The 10,038-nt window shown below is 40.4% G+C and overlaps 1 pseudogene; it reads right to left on the minus strand.

The window, feature by feature from the left end:
- Positions 1–4,889: 4,889 nt before the first annotated feature.
- Positions 4,890–8,776, minus strand: LOC105006045 (annotated as a pseudogene).
- Between the last annotated feature and the right edge of the window lie 1,262 nt (positions 8,777–10,038).

Here is a 10,038-nt window from a genome sequence, read left to right on the forward strand (position 1 = left end):
AGGTGCAAGATCACATGTGAAACTGAAATGGAGGAATAGCAGCAATGAGGTTCCTGATGTAGACATGTACCTTTAACAACTGAAAACGTATCAGACTCTGCAAGGCAGTGACAGAGTCCAGTAGTACAAAGAGTGGGTTTGGTTAGTGATGAGTCCAAGTTCAGCAGGGTTACAGTAGATGGAAAGAAACTGTTCCTGAGCTAGTTGGTGCTGCAACGAAGAGACCTGTACTGCCTGCCTGATGGGAGGAGGACAGAGAGTTTGTGGCATTGATGTGAAGGGTCCCAGATGATGCCACACGCCCTGTGCCAGACACTGCTTGTTCTGGGGATCTACAATGGCTGGGAGTTGGGTACCAGTGATTTGCTGGGTGGCTTTCACCACCAGTTTTAGGGCCAAAAGTCAAAACGATTTATGAATTTGGGGTAAGAGAGGAAAACTCAAATGCACAATCAACAGTTTATTCTTGCAAAGAGTGAGTACACAAGTTACAATGTAACAATGACTAAATTAGCACAGGAAAATCGTCTAATTATTTAAGGGAGGAAAAGGGGTGTGGTAAGATGCTGCCCATCTGTTTTATGTCAATACAACTCATTCCCTTTGTTCCTAAACTTCACACAAGTCACATGTTGTCTGGGTAACCTTCTCAACCCTTGAGGAGGACTTAAAGCATCTGGACAAACACCAGATAGGCAGATTAACGATTAGCCCTATAATCTACTTATACCAATCTACTGCCCCCTAAGACAAATACCAGATCCCCCTCTCCCACATTCCTCTACTTATCTAAACATGAGGACTCTGTCCTTTACTCGGTAAGAATACATCAGGTTTCAGAACTTCCCTAACAATCCGCCCTATATCATAAAATAACATGTAGTGTCACCATGCAACTATTAAACAAAATTATTCGCAGAACAGGTAACATCAACTCATTAAACTTCAAACTACTACTGACAATGCTCTTGAACAGCATGATCTTTTATATCATCATCCCAGTCATTTGGGAACTGGAACATCTCTGAAACATCTGTATCCTCATTTACATGCGTCTGGACCACCTGTGTTGCAAACTTAGAAACACAAATTTTTATTAAACAAGACAAAAATATACCACAAACAAACAAGATGGCAATAGCGGCTAAGGCAGTAGTCAATAACGTGTATATTGTCATCCCCCTGCCAAACAACCTTATAGTATACCTTCTGTAACGTCCATATGACAACTCGGCCATAATCCTCCAACCAGGCCACGCATCCGTCCCCGAACGGAAACGCCAGCCACCGGAAAACCTAATAACACTCAAAGAAACATTTGTTCACATGTCCAAACACCATAAACCTCAGATAACACTCAGTTGGTTCTGTCACGGTCCACGTAACTACGAGGGACGAACAATGGCAAACTGCCGCACCTACCCATGTTCCTGAAGTCGCCCATATAACAACTCATGGGAAACAGCTCTAGGCCCTGTCCTTTCTAAATCCCATGAATAACAATAATCAACAGGCTGCCCACTGCTTGTAAAACAGGACGTTGAAATCGTATAGCTGTCTGAACCATAGACTGTATATATAATGGACGACGCCCTTTCGCTCTTTTCCATTGGTGAAAAATGAAGCCACCAGTGTCCTGATATGGCGCTGACATCTTGGACTTGCGTCTGCGCAGATAGCGATCTTGGGACCAGTTCTGCGCAGTAGTTATGCGCAGTAGCGAGAAGGAAGTAAAGCCCTAAAGCCGCGAAATCAACGGCCCCACCCCTGTGCCCCGCCCTCACTCTCCCTCGCAGAATGCGCATACCGTAATCAATCGCAAGTCCAAGTACAGTACAACCTTTGCTTGTTAAACCTAGACGATATGTTATAGCCTAACTTACATCATGTTTAACCTTAATTTAGAATAGGCATAATACAAAAATAATTGGTAACTTCTAGCTAACGATCACCTGCTAGCTATTAACATGGCTATTAACGAGGCTTGTTGTCTTTTAGCTAACGTTAGCTAGCCCATTACATTTATTTACTAATTAAATAGCTTATAAATTTAACTTACCAAAAAAAATTCAAAGATCTATTGGAAATGCCAGATCGGTTAGCACAATGTACTGCAGAACAACCCATTATGTCCGTGTGAAATTATAGAAATTTTGAGATTAAATGTAAAGTTCCAATCTCCTCAGTCCTCCGAAGATTCAGTGGCTCCTCGGCTCAGATAGCTGTCAATCACAGCTGTGAATCACGACGTCACACCACCGTTTTTAGAGCATTAAATAACTAACTAAAAACAAACTTATTTTAAAAACAAACTCTTGAATTTACATTAGGGTGATACAAACTACAGTAAATGACAGAAACCAGCTTCGGAAAAAATATATTTGAAGGGTAATTTAATTGTTTAGTTGATCTCGCGTCCCATTGAATAACAATGGGACGTTATCTGGAGGCCAATATGTTGTAGGTGCTGGTGTTCCTCCCTGGTTGTTTCCTGGAGGCCAATATGTTGTAGGTGTTGGTGTTTCTCCCTGGTTGTTACCTGGAGGCCAATATGTTGTAGGTGTTGGTGTTCCTCCCTGGTTGTTACCTGGAGGCCAATATGTTGTAGGTGTTGGTGTTCCTCCCTGGTTGTTACCTGGAGGCCAATATGTTGTAGGTCTTGGTGTTCCTCCCTGTTTGTTACCTGGAGGCCAATATGTTGTAGGTGTTGGTGTTCCTCCCTGGTGGTTTCCTGGAGGCCAATATGTTGTAGGTGTTGGTGTTCCTCCCTGGTTGTTACCTGGAGGCCAAAATGTTGTAGGTGTTGGTGTTCCTCCCTGTTTCTTGTATGTTTGCTGCGACTGTTGATGGATCGATGGTGTAGATATTCTTCCATCACTACAAGCACCTTTCCATTAGCAGTATGCCTGTGGTTTTCCTTGTCTTGTTTAAGGCAAAGGCAGAACCATTGGAAGACGTATTGAACTGAGCGTTGGCTGACTGTATGCGTTCCATACCAGAGACAGTGTATATTATCTTGTGGAGATTTGATTCTCAAGAAGCTGCCAATGGGAACCAATCCCCACCTGCAGTGTTAACTGTACAATATTGAGTGCAGAGTGTGTAGAGTGCCTTTTGTATGCCTTAGCAGATGGGATGGTAGCCACCCACGGGAATCTACGCTGTGCCCACTGGGAATACAGAAGGAGGTTGTGGGAGGGGAAAGATGTGCCTTATGATTTGTTGTACTGTTGTACTGTTCTAGTCTAGGACTCTTTGGTAATAATGCATTTTTCTGTCACTTGTCATGGTTCTTTGTATGAGAGTTGTGTGCCGGAAATGAAGTAATCTGTTCATCAGGGTTCATCCTAAAGAAGCTCTTTTGCCAATTGGAGTTGCTGTCAAAAGGTGAGGTCTTGTCAGGGCTGTTCCTCTTGCAGGAGTTACAGGCCTGTGCCTGGCATGAATTGGGACTCCAAAACAGGCCGACTCTAACACCTTGGCCATTGCTGAAATTTCTGTCCCTGAACAAGACAGTTAACCCTAATTGATCGACTGTTCATCCTCCCTGTAACATATTTGAATCTGAATTAAATTATTATAAAGTTTATAAAATCCAAATTAAAAGGCATATTTTGCCACAATAAGAAATGGTAGTAGGCCTATCAATACAAGCAGAAATATAGATTTTTAATACACTTGAAATACAGCTCATTCTTCAAAATATACAGCTCTGGAAAAAATTACGAGACCGCTGCACCTTTTTCTTTCCTCTCCAAAAAAGTCGAAAAGGAAGGTTTTGAGTGATGAACAGAGAGGTTAAAATTAAGAGGCCACCTCAAATTGAACGCTTCTGTTCTTCACTCAAAACATTGTCATATGACACTTTGCTGGTGATAATGTGCTGGAGTAGTGCTTGGCGAAATGCACAGACCAAAGGTTCATACCGTTTAGTTAATAAACAGCACTGTAATTCAGAGTTTGAAGATATGAAACACTTTTGTTTATATCTACAGGTATCTTATACCTCAAAAGATTAGAATATCTTTGAAAAGTTCATTTTTTACTGTAAGTCAAATCAAAAAGTGACACCTTCATAAATTCTAGAAGATTTAGTTGATTAAAGCTCTTCTCACGTCGACATGTCCATATTTAAAAAAATGTATTCTTATATTTTGAGAAACTGGATTTTTTATTTCCATGAGCTGTAAGCCGTAATCATCAAGATTGAAACCAAAAAACCTTGAAATATTTCACTATGTATAATTAATCTAGAATATAAGGTGTCAGTTTTTGATCTGAATTACAGAAACAAATGTAATTGTCCAAGATTTTTTAGATGCACCTGAATTTATTTCATACTATTTACATTCAAAAAGTTGCTTGATTGAAAAAACTGCCAGCATTCAACAGAAGACTTGTATATTATTCTAGCTGCACTTCATTGTGTTAAAATGGATGGAGGAAAACATGGTAAGGCTAATTTGTATTAGGTAATTCATACTGTATCATCAGACCAAAGTTATTTAGTAAAAGATTTTATATCATGCATTAATATCATCAATCAATGGGTAGCCCTTGATATAGGAACCCTGCCATACCACACTTTTAATAGTAAGTACATTTATGCCGAAAGAAACATACAGTGTCCAGAGAAACCTGTTTAATTACTGCTTAGTCAATGATTTTTGTTAGGTGACCTGCTTTGGAAATATTATTTGTGTCAACAGAAAAGTTGTCATTACCACCAGCCCTCGAAATCAAAAGCTAGACTGATTAGATATAAACAAAGGAATTCAAGAGAGAGATGAAGTGTAAAAAGCACAACAACATGAAATGAATGTAGGATTTTTATTCTGAAGGGGCATGCATATCATCAAACAGCAATGCAAATGATAAGGCTTAAACAGTCAGTCAGTTATAGTCTATTGAATAGGGATTTCCCTTAGGTAATGGGAAAAGTGTTGACTGGAATCTTAAGCTACGGCACATTACGATACATTACTTCAACATCCATTCCTTCCTCCATATGAGATATTAGTATACATCTTAGGGGAACAGTAGCGGCCATAGAACACAATGCTCTGGGTAGGGTTGTGGAGGATGAAGAAGAGGAAGGGGTGGTCGGCAATTAATCTCTTTTATGGTATCGTTTGTCTGCATGCTGGTGCCTTTAGAAACTACGTCTGTGTCAGCTGCTGCCTCTGTACCCTCCTCATTGACCTCCACAATGGCCTTGTGAAGCAACTTGGAAAGAACCAGGTCTTTGGCGGGTGAGATTCCTGAGAAGTCACTCTTGGAATCATTAAAGGCATCTGTCATTCCCATGCTTTCCAGCATCTCCCCAAGGTCCAGGGTCTCCTCCAGCTTGAACTTGGGAAGACCCACCTGAACCTTCTCCGTCTTCATGTTGTCAGACCTGGTCCACTGCACCTGGTCCAAGGTTCTCATAGGTCAGCTTCATCTCCAGCTGTGTTGAGGAAGACATGGCACTTCTGTTTGGTGTAAATTGGACAGCTGAACAATAAGGCACACTGCTTATTAGGGTTTTAATTCTGTTATACTGGTACCTAGACTCCAATTCTTAAATGTCTCAGGCTACAGACTCATTTCAGTACACGTCAGTATGACTGGTTGCAGAGCAAGCCAACCCTATAACCAATCCTTTAAAAACAACATGATTAGGTAAATCCAGTGGAAATATTTTAATTGAATGCTGTACAGTTGGCCACAAACCCATCCTGTAGACAATTGTGTGAAATTGGGAGTCCTACCTTCTCCTGGCCAGTGGTGTGGTCCTCAATGTCATTGGGAGGCATGATGAGCATGCTCAGTTGGTTCCCTACATAGGCCAGCTCCAGAATCTGACAGTTGACCTCCGGGATGTAGTTCAAGGCGAATTTCCCTCTCTGATTCATCATTTCTACTGGCTTACTCTCACTCTGTACCGGAAAACATAGCAAAAGAATGTGCTTATAGACCAGGGGTTCAACTCTTACCCCACAAAGTTCCAGATCCTGCTGGTTCTGATCTACCTCATTATTAATGTCACCCACCCGGTGTCCCTGGTCTGAATAACTCACTGATTAGAGTGGAACTGACCATGAGGTCCAGAGTTGAATTTGAGGGTTATAGACTATTTTGTTACACAGCTTTTTCATTGCGACAAAATGCTACTTGTTAAGGTTTCATTTCTATCTGTCATGTCGATGTGCAATATGTTGTTGTCATCCATTTATTTAAGAGTAATCCAGATATCACTTCTTTGTGTTGTTTATTTGTTGGTTTACATCTCAACGCACTGGCATAACATCAGCACACGAGGGAACATCAGCGCACATACACGCGAGCAGCAACACAGTCACGTTTTGTTTACATATGCGCACAATGAACTCTTGCACATTATACAACAGTCAGTAACATAATCTAAAAAAACAAACAAAATAATAGTAAGGTACATAAAATATATGATTAATGAGAACATATAACTCAACACTACTCATTGTTATTCATGAAAGTGAAGCACGCTCTGATAATGTTCTCAGTGTTTCATCAGAGAAGTGAACACTGATACTGCTCAAAAACATCCACCTATCTTGGTGAAGAAAAGCTTTCATTAAATAACTATAATGATTCACATTATAGCCAGGCAGTTTTAGTGGAATTCATTTTCAAATAACATTATATATTACCAATGCAGTCTACCCTCAGCCACCCAGAAGTTGTAAATGCAGCAAGTACTAACTTTGTATTATCATAGAGGGGATGACAGACTCACTGCAGTTAAGTTTTCATAATAAATGCATATACAGTGGTTCAGTGAAAGTCTGCATTTCGCTTTGAAAGAGCCTTCTTGAAGACTTACAATGACTGATTACCAATGTGCAGGCATGAAAAAAAGTCTGATTTCTTTTAGACACTCCACTGCCCAGGTCAGGATTAAGTCCTGTGAAGTTCAGTGGGGAAAAAGCTACCTCATTCAGTTTGAAGTTGACAATGTTGGTGCTGCTCTCTTGGAACTTATTCTCCCAGTTGTCTTTGAAGTACATGGCATTCAGCCAGACCAGTTTAGTCAGTTCATAAAAAATCCACTTTGGCAACAGATCCTTGATTTTCCCTATGAAATACTGTAACCACGGAAATAAGATATGTCATGGACACGTATTGGATTTAACATGCAAACCCGATTCCAAAAATGTTGGGACACCGTACAATTGTGAATAAAAACAGAATGCAATGATGTGGAAGTTTCAAATTTCAATATTTTATTCAGAATACAACATAGATAACAAATCAAATGTTTAAACTGAGAAAATGTATCACTTTAAGGGAAAAATAAGTAGATTTTAAATTTCATGGCTTCAACACATCTAAAAAAAAGTTGGGACAAGGCCATGTTTACCACTGTCTGGCATCCTCTCTTCTTTTTATAACAGACTGCAAAGGTCTGGGGACTGAGGAGACAAGTTTCTCAAGTTTATGAATAGGAATATTGTCCCATTCTTGTCTAATACAGGCTTCTAGTTGCTCAACTATCTTATGTCTTCTTTGTCGCACCTTCCTCTTTATGATGCGCCAAATGTTTTCTATGGGTGAAAGATCTGGACTGCAGGCTGGCCATTTCAGTACCCGGATCCTTCTTCTATGCAGCCATGACATTGTAATTGATGCAGTATGTGGTCTGGCATTGTCATGTTGGAAAATGCAAGGTCTTCCCTGAAAGAGACAACGTCTGGATGGGAGCATATGTTGTTCTAGAACTTGGATATAACTGTCAGCATTGATGGTGCCTGCGCTTCTGGATCCTGTTTAGATACGGCTTCTTTTTTGACCTATTGAGTTTTAGCCTGCAGCGGCGAATGGCACGGTGGATTGTGTTCACCGACAATGTTTTCTGGAGCCCATGTTGTGATTTCCATTACAGTATCATTCCTGTATGTGATGCAGTGCCGTCTGAGGGCTCGAAGATCACGGGCATCCAGTATGGTTTTCCGGCCTTGACCCTTACGCACAGAGACTGTTCCAGATTCTCTGAATCTTTGGATGATATTATGCACTGTAGATGATGATAACTTCAAATTATTTGCAATTATTGTCTGAGAAACTCCTTTCTGATATTGCTCCACTATATTTCGACGCAGCATTGGGGGAATTGGTGATCCTCTGCCCATCTTGACTTCTGAGAGACACTGCCACTCTGAGAGGCTCTTTTTATGCCCAATCATGTTGCCAATTGACATAATAAGTTGCACATTGGTCCTCCAGCTGTTCCTTATCTCTACATTTAACTTTTCCGGCCTCTTATTGCTACCTGTCCCAACTTTTTGGAATGTGTAGCTTTCATGAAATCCAAAATGAGCCAATATTTGGCATGACATTACAAAATGTCTCACTTTCAACATTCAATGTTATCTATATTCTGTTGTGAATTAAATATACGTTTATGAGATTAGTAAATTATTCCATTCCTTTTTTACTCACAATTTGTACAGTGTCCCAACTTGTTTGGAATCAGGTTTGTATTTAGAAACAAAAAGGAGGTAATCAATTAATTCTTAATTCTAGTACTTTTGATTATCACAATTAAACCATTCAAAGAAAAATACAATGAATACATTACCAGCAGTCTGCTTCTCCACCCAGGTGTTGATGTTCTGTGCAACAGTCTCCGCATTGTGGTTGAAGTCTACACTCTCAAAAGATGCCATGCATCTTTATAACATAATGTTGCAGTAGTACTCCTATCATATTTACCAGAGACACTGGTGTTAGCAATCAATGTCTTCATTTAATCAAATCCTAAATACTTTATATAATTCTGTATAGTCTACAGTAATATACAGTACAATTATATAATCAATAGAATGTTCTGGTAAAAGCTAGCATGGTGAAGAGCATTTCTGCTTGTTCCAATGATAACAGTATTTACTAATTGTGTTATTATGTTATTAACTAAATAAAAGTTTTATTAAAGCCTCATTACTGTTTTTATTACTGTTCATGCCAAATGTAATCACACACTTGGGATTCATATTTGACTCATTCAATTGACAAATTCTGCGTGTCTTAGAATATACTCATGTAGGAATGAACAAACTAGCATTTCAGTTAAGCACATTCTGTAAGAGGATGCATCTTAATGATTTACCAGTCAGGCAAGTTTGGGTCGTGCCTGGCTGGGACATCTCTGGAAAGCAGAGATGGACAAGTTCTGAAAAACCATTGGACACTCCCAGAAGAGCAAAATTGATAAGAATTTGTATGTGTACTACTTTAAGAGACCACAGTCTACTACATTTCTTTAGATATTGCAGAAGGGAGTTCAGGTACAGTATAACATGAAATGGACTATTGAATTTAACAAGTGGTTTAGGAAATGTAAAAGAATGTGCTGGAGGAGTACTGAGGGAGTCAGATGGGTTCTGCTTAAATAGACAAACTGTCTTATCTATCTCTTGGTGCCGGGAGGTACTGTTTAAATCAGGCACCAGAGAGGTATGGACACAGCCTGGAGGTACTGTTTAAATCAGGCACCAGAGAGGTATGGACACAGCCTGGAGGTACTGTTTAAATCAGGCACCAGAGAGGTATGGACACAGCCTGGAGGTACTGTTTAAATCAGGCACCAGAGAGGTATGGACACAGCCTGGAGGTACTGTTTAAATCAGGCACCAGAGAGGTATGGACACAGCCTGGAGGTACTGTTTACATCAGGCAGCCTGGAGGTACTGTTTACATCAGACAGCCTGGAGGTACTGTTTACATCAGGCAGCCTGGAGGTACTGTTTACATCAGGCAGCCTGGAGGTACTGTTTACATCAGACAGCCTGGAGGTACTGTTTACATCAGGCAGCCTGGAGGTACTGTTTACATCAGGCAGCCTGGAGGTACTGTTTACATCAGGCAGCCTGGAGGTACTGTTTACATCAGGCAGCCTGGAGGTACTGTTTACATCAGACAGCCTGGAGGTACTGTTTACATCAGGCAGCCTGGAGGTGCAATCATTCATTGGAATGGAGTAAGTCCACAAGTAAGAGTTGAGGTTATCCAGGCAGCGCT

The sequence above is a fragment of the Esox lucius genome, chromosome 11, assembly GCF_011004845.1.
Source record: "Esox lucius isolate fEsoLuc1 chromosome 11, fEsoLuc1.pri, whole genome shotgun sequence".
In the NCBI taxonomy this organism is placed as follows: Eukaryota; Metazoa; Chordata; class Actinopteri; order Esociformes; family Esocidae; genus Esox; species Esox lucius.